The sequence below is a fragment of the Micromys minutus genome (assembly GCF_963924665.1).
Source record: "Micromys minutus genome assembly, chromosome: 10".
Taxonomy (NCBI): Eukaryota; Metazoa; Chordata; class Mammalia; order Rodentia; family Muridae; genus Micromys; species Micromys minutus.
The window spans coordinates 8,024,554-8,034,817 of record NC_137979.1 but is presented as its reverse complement, the minus strand read 5'-3'; the positions used below and the strand labels follow the sequence as shown (position 1 = coordinate 8,034,817).

Below are 10,264 nucleotides of genomic sequence, written 5' to 3'. Positions count from 1 at the left end.
AATCAGAGGGCTTAGGAAATTCCTGTAGCGTTGCATTCACTAGCGCCTCCAGTGAATGAAATGTCCCATGAATAAGGCAGAAACACACAACCGAACAGCTCAGGACAGAATGGTGTACAAAGAAAAGGAAAACTGGGTGTCGGTTGGAAACCGAACCTGCTCCCTCTGGCAAGGTGGGGAGGAAGAACTTGGCCCCTTGGTGGTTGATGCAGTGTTGCCCCTTGGCCAGCCTGGGTCAGCTCATCTGTGGAACACACAGACTGACCTCCCAAAACTCAGCTCTCAAGTAACGGGTTCTGGAGCTTGGGTGACCTTAAAGGTAGTGAAGGGCAGGGCGGGGCTGCAGGTTAACTGGCCTCCCATCTCCAAAAGCGAATGTCTTCTATATTAAATCGTCAGAATTTTCAAGAAAAGTCAGCATCAAAGAATTACAAATCAAGGCTGGACTGAGGGCACACGGTGACTGGTTCATGCACTGTAGCCCACGGTAACGCCAGTCATCAGCCAATGGCGTTAACAGAAGCCTCGGTCCTCAGAGGTGGTGTTTCCTCCGCCCTCCTGGCGCTGTCCTCCTAGTTTTTTTTTAAAGCAGTGGTTCTCTGTAGGGGGCGGTTCTGATGTTAAGGACCTGTTCCCCAATTGGTTCTTGATCTGTCAGTAAAGGAAGCCATGGGCCAATTATTGGGCAAAAGGTACAGGCGGGACTTCCGGGTCCCAGGAGGAAAAGGAGATGCAAGGAAGGAGGGTTCTCCATGCTTTGGAGGGAGGATAACCAGGCAACCGTGTGATGTCTCGGGAGGAGCTGGGGCCTGTGGCTGCTGATACTATAGGCGGTGGTCATGGATGGTTGGCAGAGGCTAGGTGGGACTAGCCACCGAAGTTTAGGGCAGGTGGGAGGAGCGGAGATAAAAATCTTAAGGGCCCGCTTTTTCAGACAGGAGATAGTAAAGCCCAGCAATTATGTGCTAAGGCAAGTTGAAATGTAACACACTATGTGTCTGTGTGTCTTTTGTCCACCGGGAAGCTGGGTGGCGGCTGGTAGTTCAAGTCACTTCCCAGAGTGAAAGGCTTGAAGAACCACAGTTCTCAGTCTTCCCGATGCTGTGACCTTTTAAGGCAGTTCCTCATGTTGTGGTGACCCCCACCCCCACCCCCAGTTCTTTTTGTTTCTACTTTATAACTTTAATATTGCTACTTTTATGAATTATAAAAGTATCTGATATGCAGGATATCTGATCCCCAAGGGTCACAACCCACAGGTCAAGCAAACTACTTAAGACACACTTGTAATCCCAGCATACAGGGCAGGAGCAGGAAGATCTTAAATTTGAGGACCTCTTGGCTTACACTGTGAATCCTAGGCCATCCATATTTTCATAACTAGACTGTGTCTTAAAAACTAAACCAAATGAAACAACCCATTCACTAAATCCCTATAATATCCAAAAGAAATTGTATCCTTAATCTAGACAGAAGACCAGCTTTATGTAGCCTAGATCATGACAGTGGCTAATTACTTGCTTAGTATGTACGAAGCCCTGAGTTCAAATCCAGAACCAAGCAATCTGTGCATGATGGCACAAAACCATAATTTCAATCTTTAGGAGGTAAGGTAGGATCAGACGTTCAATCTTTTTCTTGTCTACAGGTGATTTGAAAGCTAGCCTGGTGTGCTGGCTAGTCTTATGTTAACTTGACACGTGAGTTATCTGAAAGGAGGAAACCTCAACTGAGAAGATGCCTCTGTAAGATTCACCTATAAGGCATTTTCATAATTAGTGATGGATGGGGGAGGGCCCAGTCCACTGTGTGGGTAGTTCATTCCTGGGTTGGTTCTGGGTCCCATAAAAAAGGCTAAACAAGGGAAAGCTAGCCAGTGAGTAAGCACCCTTCCTATGGCCTCTGCATCAGCTCCTGCCTTCGGGTTCTGGCCCTGCTTGAGTTTCTGTCCTGACTCCCTTCAATGCTGCACAGTGATGTGGAAGTGTGAGCTAAATAAACCCCTTCTTCTAACTTGTCTTTTGGTCATGGTGCTTTGTCATAACAATAGAAACCCTAACTAAGACGCCGGGGCTACATGAGATCCTATTTTAAAAATAAACACACACACACACACACTACCTTTAAAGATAAATACAGTAAAAACACAAACAATGAAAAACAATGCCTCGAATGAGTGGATATGTCCCTTGCTTCTTCTTCCCCCCTCCTTAGGTTTATTTATTATATATAAGTACACTGTCACTGTCTTCACACACACCAGAAGAGGGCATCGGATCCCATTACAGACGGTTGTGAGCCACCATGTGGTTGCTGGGATTTGAACTCAGGACCTCTGGAAGAGCAGCCAGTTCTCTTAACCACTGAGCCATCTTTCCAGCCCTGTCCCATGCTTCTTATGCAGGAAGAAATCAGACCTTGCCTTGACAGTTCAAAGGAGGATCACATTATAAGTAATTAGACATGAAGCCAATCAAAGGACTTTCCTAGAGTTATCTTAAATGCTGTTAAAATGGCGGCTGTCCCATCCTTCTGGGAAGTGTGGGCCTTTGGGTGACCATTGAAGACTCAACCATTTTCTTGGAGTAACCAGACCTCTGAGATGGGAGGTACCAGGGTCAAAGGAACCAGAAAAGGACACCTCCCTCTGTTCCTCCGCCCTTTCCTTTTTCCTTTCCTCCCTCCCTCCCAGGCACAGTGTAACCAAACAGAGTCTCTGCCCATGTTCCAATCTCATGGCCCATCTTGTGACAGTAATGTTTCGGTTACTGTGCATGGTACAGAAAAAGCCAATAAATCACCGTCATCATCACCATCGCTGCCACCACCACCACTGGTCACACTCCACAGTCTAGACCTGTCCCCTTTCTCCTGCCCATCACATTTCTTCCCCAAGGTCACACGTGATTTGGGAAGGAACACGGGGGCTTCTCAGTCCTGTTAGTCTGTACCAGATGTGTAGTGTCTGCTGTAGTTCCTGCTGCAGGACTCTTAAATATTAAATATGTCCAAATGGAAACAAGACTAGGAGCACTCAAAGGAGTCAGAAGGGTCCCGGACAGGACAGAAATACATCATCCAGCCAACTGTGGGTGGGAAACCTTCTCTCTTCTACTAAATGGTCAATGGGTATCGGAACAACAGAGTTGTCTTCAGGGACCACTGCCTTTCTCTACTTGGATCGGTGTTTCCAGGCATAGCTGGACCCAGCTAGCCTCCACAACCTGATTTCCAGCTGTGCTCCCAGATCCAGCGGGACCCAGCCAGTCACCAAGCCAAGAGGCAGCAAGGAGAGAGCGCCCCCTGGTGGTGCTAGAGAGAAAGGTTCCTAGAGACCTAGAATGTAACAACTATTTAAAGGCAGAGAGGGTGGTCCAATCTGGACCCTCCTTTTCCTTATGTGGGATATAAATTTCAGAGAAGAAAACACTCTCGGGTAGAACTATTAGATAAAACACCAAGACTCCTGGCTTGATTCAATAGCCAATGAACAACAAATTCTTTTAAAAAATTTTTAATATAAAAAAAGATTTATTTATTTCATGTACATGGGTACACTGTCGCTGTCTTCAGACACACCAGAAGAGGGCATCAGACTCCATTACAGATGGTTGTGAGCCACCATGTGGATGCTGGGATTTGAACTCAAGACCTCTGGAAGAACAGTCAGTGCTCTTAACCACTGAGCCATCTCTCCAGCCCCACCCAGTGCATCTTAAGTGCAAGGTAAAAATCCACAGCGAACTAAGCCCGAGGAATTTGGTTAATGTTTTTTTAAAAAAAGTTGGGTACAAAGCCTAGTCCATTTGTTTGTTCGGAAGCCACTTGGGAAGGGCTGTGGGGTTAGCTCCACAGTAGAGTGCTCATTTTAAGATGGGCCTGGGATAGCTAAGCAATACCTCAAAACAAAACATAGCACTGCATTGCAGTCTCGGCTCTCTGGAAGCAGGAATGTGGGTTCAAATCCAGCCGGGGATACTTAGGAGACCCAGTGGCTAATCTCAGTTGTCAATTTAATGAGGTTTAGGATCACCTGGGATAGGCCTCTGGGCACATCATGGGATTCTCTTGATTAGGTTAAGGGGACAGGAAGACTCAGTGTCCTCGATCACCTGGGTAGTTTTCTGTCAACTTGACATAAGCTAGAGTCATTTGAAAGGAGAGAACCTCAATGGAAACAAATAAGCCTCTATAAGATCCAGCTGTAGAGCATTTTATTAATCAGTGATTGATGGGGGAGGTCCAGGTCCGCTGTGGGTGGTGCTATCCCTACGCTGGTGGGCCTATAAGAAAGCAGGCTGAACATGCCATGAGGAGCAAGCCAGTAAATAGCAGCCTTCCATGACCTCTGCATCAGCTGCTGCCCCGGGTTCCTGCTCTGACTTTGAGTCCCTATCTTGATGAACAAGAACTTCAATGATGACCAGTGGAGTAGGAGTGTAAGCCAAAAACCCTTTCCTCCCCAACTTGCTTTGGTCATGGTTCCATCATAGCAATAGCAACCTAAACTAAGATACTCACCCATTATGGGTGGCACTATTCCCTAGGCTGGGATCCTGGACATTCGTTGCTCTCTTCTTCCTGCTTGGGGATGAAGTGTGACTAGTCACTTCAGGCCCCTGTTGACTTCCCTGTCATAGTGGACTGTAGCCATGAGCCAAGAGAATCCTTTCCTTACTTTGCTTTTATCAGCATATTCTATCACAGCAATAGGAGAAGGCACTGAATAAGCAAGAGCTGGGTCTCATAGCTATTTCCTCCGAACTGAAACATTCTTTTTCAGAACCTAAAGAAACTTATTATTTTATTTTTTTAGGGGTTCAAACAAGTGACTTTTATTTCTTTGCTCTTTAAAGTTGTGTGTGTGTGGGGGGGGGGAGGGAGAAACTTAACCAAGGAAAGTGACTAGACCAATGGGGCTTTGAGACCTTAAATTTTAAAAGCAGAAACAAACCAGGAACCCACCACTTTGCTCAGACACAGCAGATTTGGTTCTACATTCATCTACCAGCTTTGGTAAGCAGAGGGCAGTATAAACACTTTATATCCAAATTATTGGCAGCAGTTTCAATGTGATCAAGGTGAATATGGAATGGAGATGTTCTTAGCATGGCTAGGACTTAAGTCTAACACACTAAAATCATGATTACATTTTGAAGGAAAATGTACAAAAACCAAACAGCAACTTTTGAGATCTTTCTCACTTGAAAATAATTTTAATGCTATTAAATCCACAAATATGCTATTTTTTACTACCCAATTTTCATTATCTAAAACACACACTGCAAACATACAAATATCTACTCTCTCCACGTGTCAGCACCCATTCCTCACGGTTTTAGACATGGGGAGAATAGATTTTCCTTAAACTGCAAATCAGCAGGTGTTTCTTTACAGTTAACTTTACTTGTTCACTTTAGCAAGATTCATGCAAAATAGTAAATTAACAATGATCTTCTTGTTAACTCACAAGGAAACACCTTCAAAACTGTGTTTTGTTAGTTTCTGTACCAAAGTGTGGAAGAACTGAACTATACACATATTGAAAAGTTAAAAATCACTTAGTTTTTTATTCCTGGTCCCACTGCCATAATTCACGGGGCAACAAACTGGATGTGATGGAAATAAAGACAAAGCCACAACAGATCAAAGGCCTCAGGAAGGTGCGTCAAATCGACACTACACTGCTGCCCTTTTTGCCAACTGTGGCTGTGACCATCCTGAACAGGAAGGGATTCCTGTTTGAGCTGCAGTAACTTTTCTGACCATGGATCCTAGGTCCTCCTGTGGCCGATTGTTACAGTTCCTCTAATGCATTTAGGACGAGTGTCTCAGAGTGACCTGCAGCTTTCCTGACAGCTCCTCGCTCTCTCTCCTGCTAAGAACTGTAGCCCTTTCTGTTTTATTAAAACCTTCTGTTACCACACTCACCACTTCCAGCTCCAGATCCATAGCCACGTCCACAGGGACTGCCTGAGCTTCTGCCACCAAAACCGCCCCCTTCATGGGTCCATAATTTGATTGTTGCTGTCCACCATAATTTCTAAAGTCATTGTAGTTCCCACCACCATCATAGTTACCTCCACCAAAATGTCCTTCTTCACTGTAACCATCTCCTCCTCCTCCCCCACCAGATCCACTGCCTTGGTTTCCATATCCCGGTCCACCGCCTTCATAACCCCCTCTACTGCTGTAACCATCATAGTTGCACCATCACCTCCAAATCCATTATATCCACCATCACCACCTCCATAACCACCTCTGCTGCCACCACCTCCACCACCACAGCCTCCTCGTCCACCAAAGTTTCCTCCACGACCCATGAAGTTGCCAGATCCACCCCCACGACCTCTCTGAGATCCAGCACACTGCATCTCTTATTTAGAAAGGGCCCTTTTCACTTCACAATTGTGCCCATTAATAGTGTGGTATTTCCAACAACAATTTTATCAACTGTGTCATGATCATCAAAAGTTACAAAAGCAAATCCTCTCTTTTTCCCACTCTGCCTGTCTTCCATAACTTCTATGGTTTCAATCTTGCCATACTTTTCAGAGTAGTCTCTCAGATTATATTCTTCCGTATCCTCTTTAATACCACCAACAAAAACTTTTCTTCACCGTTAAATGGGCACCAGGCTTCACAGAACCCTCTCTAGAAACAGCTCTCTTTGGTTCCACCACACACACGCCCATCGACCTTGTGTGGCCGAGCACACACTGCAGCATCCACCTCTTCAACACAAGAGTAGGTCACAAAACCAAAGCCCCTGGAACGTTTTGTTTGGGATCTCTCATAACCACACAGTCTGTAAGTGTGCCTTACTTCTCAAATGTCTTAAGGTATCATCTGTGGCTTCAAAGCTCAGACCACCAATAAACAGCTTCCTCAGCTGCTCTGGTTCATTTGGATCATGGTCCCCTCCATTTTGAGACCACACTCACCTCTTCCAACTCAAGTTCAATATGCGGCAAACGAAACTTATGACTGCAGTCTCTAAAGCAGTCTTGACCATGGTGAGAGGCTCCTGTAGGGGCTGTCAAAATGGCTCCTCCTGTCAAAATGATGGCACCACATCTCCTCAGCCTGCAGCCACCACACGAACTGTCTACAGTGGCTACTCCCTTTCCTGCCTCAGCCTACTGCTGTTTTCAGGAGCTGTCCATAGTGGCTACACCTTTTCCCCTGTTTCAGTCTGCAGCCCTGCTGACACACCACTCCAGGAGCTGTCCCACAGGAGCTGTCCACCATGGCAGAAGCTCCTCTCCAGCCTCCACCCACCCACCTGCCAGCAGCTCCAAAGAGATGGCGCCTCAGCAAAAGCCAGCTGCAGCCTGGAAGGATTTCCCACCCTAACCCATGGAAATGGAAAAGGGCGTGGAAAAAACCCACCAATCCCTGATCATGAAAACCCACCAATCCCCGAGCATCCCACAAAACTCACCAATCCCTGAGCTCCCCAAGCTTAGGACTTGAAATCCTCATCCAACCCTCACTCTGGAAATTTCTGCACTGAAAAGCTCCACCCCCTAAGAAATCCTATATAAGCACTGCAATTCCTAGCTGCCCACTCCTGGGAGCAGGGCAACCAATTCTTGGATTTGTCCCTCCACACACTAGGCCCTCCAATAAATCTCTTTCATGAGATTTACTTCCTGGAGTAACTGAGAGGAAAAGAAGCAAAGAAGAGGGGCTGAGGTTCCTGAGCTCAGCTGGGGACACTATCCTCTGGGAGCTGCAATGCCTCTGCTGAGGCTTCTTCAGAGCTGTGTGGTTCCCGAGCTCCCGTGTCTCAGGACGCCATTCTCTCGGGACACTTTCCCACCTCAGAGCTGCGTGGCTCCTACCCAAGCAGAAACACTTACAACTAATGCCCAGGAAACGGAAAAGCACAAGCCTCGGAGAGCCTTCCTCAAGGTTATAGCAGAAAACAGCTACCGGAGAAGACACTTGTGGGGGAGCTGCCTGCAAGTGAGGCGCACGGCTGTTCACTCACGGCAGGGCGGGCTCTTCAGGGATGCAGCTGTTTTTCAGTCACTCCAGCTAAGCTGGACTTGGGTGGAACCCTTCCTTTTGTCTATTGCTAACCCCCCTTGTAGAGTAAATAGATCTTTTAAAAGTGTTTTTCCAGCAGATGGGTATAGAGTACTTGCTTCACAAGTGCAGAGACCTGGATTCTGTCTCTAACATAACAAAGGAAAAAAGAAAAAAACAAAAAGCCAAGCTATGCAGGAGGTGAAGCCCTTATAGAGCTGGACCGACTGGTCTTTTGAAGGTCTTCTAGTTTCTCCAGACTTCACCACAACTTCCTAAAAGGTCCTAGAGGGCGGTGCAGTCACTATTGGGGAGTCTTTAAGTTTATTGAGCACTACCACAAGTGACCAGCAGGGGGCAGGCTGTCCTCAGGAATGGACTCTTCCAGCCGCGCAGCTCAGACTGAGTAGCAGCCTGAAGTGTGGGTTTTTGGAACCTTGGGGAGTCATTTGCACGGCGGTATCACTCAGTACGGGTGGAGATACTGAGTCTCAGAAAGAAGAGGTGTGACACAGCTCACTGTCCATTCTCCACGACACTGTCAGAATCCCCCCAGAGAGGATCCCAGAGATCCTTGGCGAACAGGCCACACCTCCAGCTCTCAGCCAAAAGATACCTGAAGAGGAAGCTGTGGCCTTGGGATGGAGCCTGGCTGCTGACCTCAGAAGAGACCATGGCTTGCTCAGGTGCAATGGGAGAAGCCTCACCTCTGACGCAAATGCAGGCATGGAGCAGAAGATCACGTGGTGGCAGTCAAGCCACCTCCAGCTCCCAGCCTCAGATTTTCTTTCAGTATTGAAAACACATCACAAAGGGAGAGCTACCGGGCAGAAAAACCCACACTGTACAGGAGGCTGTGAACTGAGGCAAATTAACACTATTTCTCGTATATATTTTAGGAAATGCACTAATATTACATGATAATAAAATGGCATAAACAACAATCTATCCATCTGTCAGTCTATCTATTTCTATCTATCTATTGATCCTTGTGCTGTGCATTTGTATTATACAGTAGAATTGGGGCAAACAGAAGCTGCTCTTAGGGAAACGTGCAACTATTTCAAATACACACCCACGCGTGCCCACGGTGTGTGTGGAGATCAGAGAACTTGAGGGAGCTAGTATTATCCTTGCACCATGTAGGTCCTCCAGATCAAATTCAGAACTTGCTGGCGTGTGCCTTTATCCAGTGGCCCTTCTGTTTTAAGGCAGTGTCCTGTAGCCCAGGCTGACCTTGAACTCTGTTGATGACCCTGAACTTCGGTTCCTCCTGCCCTCACCTCCCGAGTACTGGGATTACAGTCCTGCCCCATCATGCTTGGTTTATGTTATTTTGGGCACTGGACCCAGGACTTTGTTAAATGCTGAACAAGCACTCCACCAACTGAGCCATAACCTAGCCCTTGACTGTCTTACTCTATAAACCAGTCTGGCATGGAACTATAGCCCAGGCTGGCCTCAAACTTGCTGTGTGGCACAAACATTCCTGTTTAAAGCTGCCCCTACTGGTTACCACACATGCCCTTTGCTGTAAAGTAGGTTGCAGAGAGCATTGTGTATACATTCTCACACAGAGCAGACTTTCTTCCAGTAGAGCATACGAGTGCCCCATCCTCGGCAGACAATGCCGAATGGCCTTCCAAATATGCCAGTTTCTACTTCCTCTTCAGGTGTCTGAGAAGCCATCTTCCGCCGGGGGTGGGAGGGGGAAGTAATCACCCATTCATCCTGATCATCTCTTCTTCCTCATTCCTTTCTTCACGTGTATTCTGTGTGATACGCATGTCCACACACATATGGGTACATGTGCATATATGTGGTGTATGTGTGGAGGCCTGAGAGTGAAATCAGGGATATTCTTTGAGTTCTCTTCCAGCCTGTGCTTCTAGGCTGAGTCTCACAATTTGAGGATATGGAGAGTTTTGCAAACCAGCTTGCTCTGGAAATGCTGTGTCCTGGGCAGGTGGGCCTCCATGTCTGCCCGGCATTTGTGTGGATTCTGGGGATCTGAACTCTGGTTCTTTTACAAGATCACTGAGTGGCCTGGGGCTCAGATAGGCTGGCTGGTGCCCCGAAGTCTTTGTATCTGCCCTGGAATGTGAGAGGAGCCCACTTGGGCTTTCTCTTTTCTTTCCCTGTCTGCCCCTTTCCTTGAGTGGGAAGGCAGGAGGCTGCGGAACAGCCCTCCACCTGAACCTGCCTCAGTCCCTCCTCCACCGCCCCTATC

General features: G+C 47.1%; 1 pseudogene across 1 annotated transcript; it reads right to left on the bottom strand.

Annotated features, from left to right (window-relative positions):
- Positions 1–5,905: 5,905 nt before the first annotated feature.
- LOC308426304 (heterogeneous nuclear ribonucleoprotein A3-like) lies at positions 5,906–9,723 on the bottom strand (annotated as a pseudogene). The gene is made up of 2 exons: positions 9,639–9,723; positions 5,906–6,921 (listed from the first exon to the last, which is right to left on the bottom strand). The product of its transcript is annotated as a heterogeneous nuclear ribonucleoprotein A3-like (transcript).
- Between the last annotated feature and the right edge of the window lie 541 nt (positions 9,724–10,264).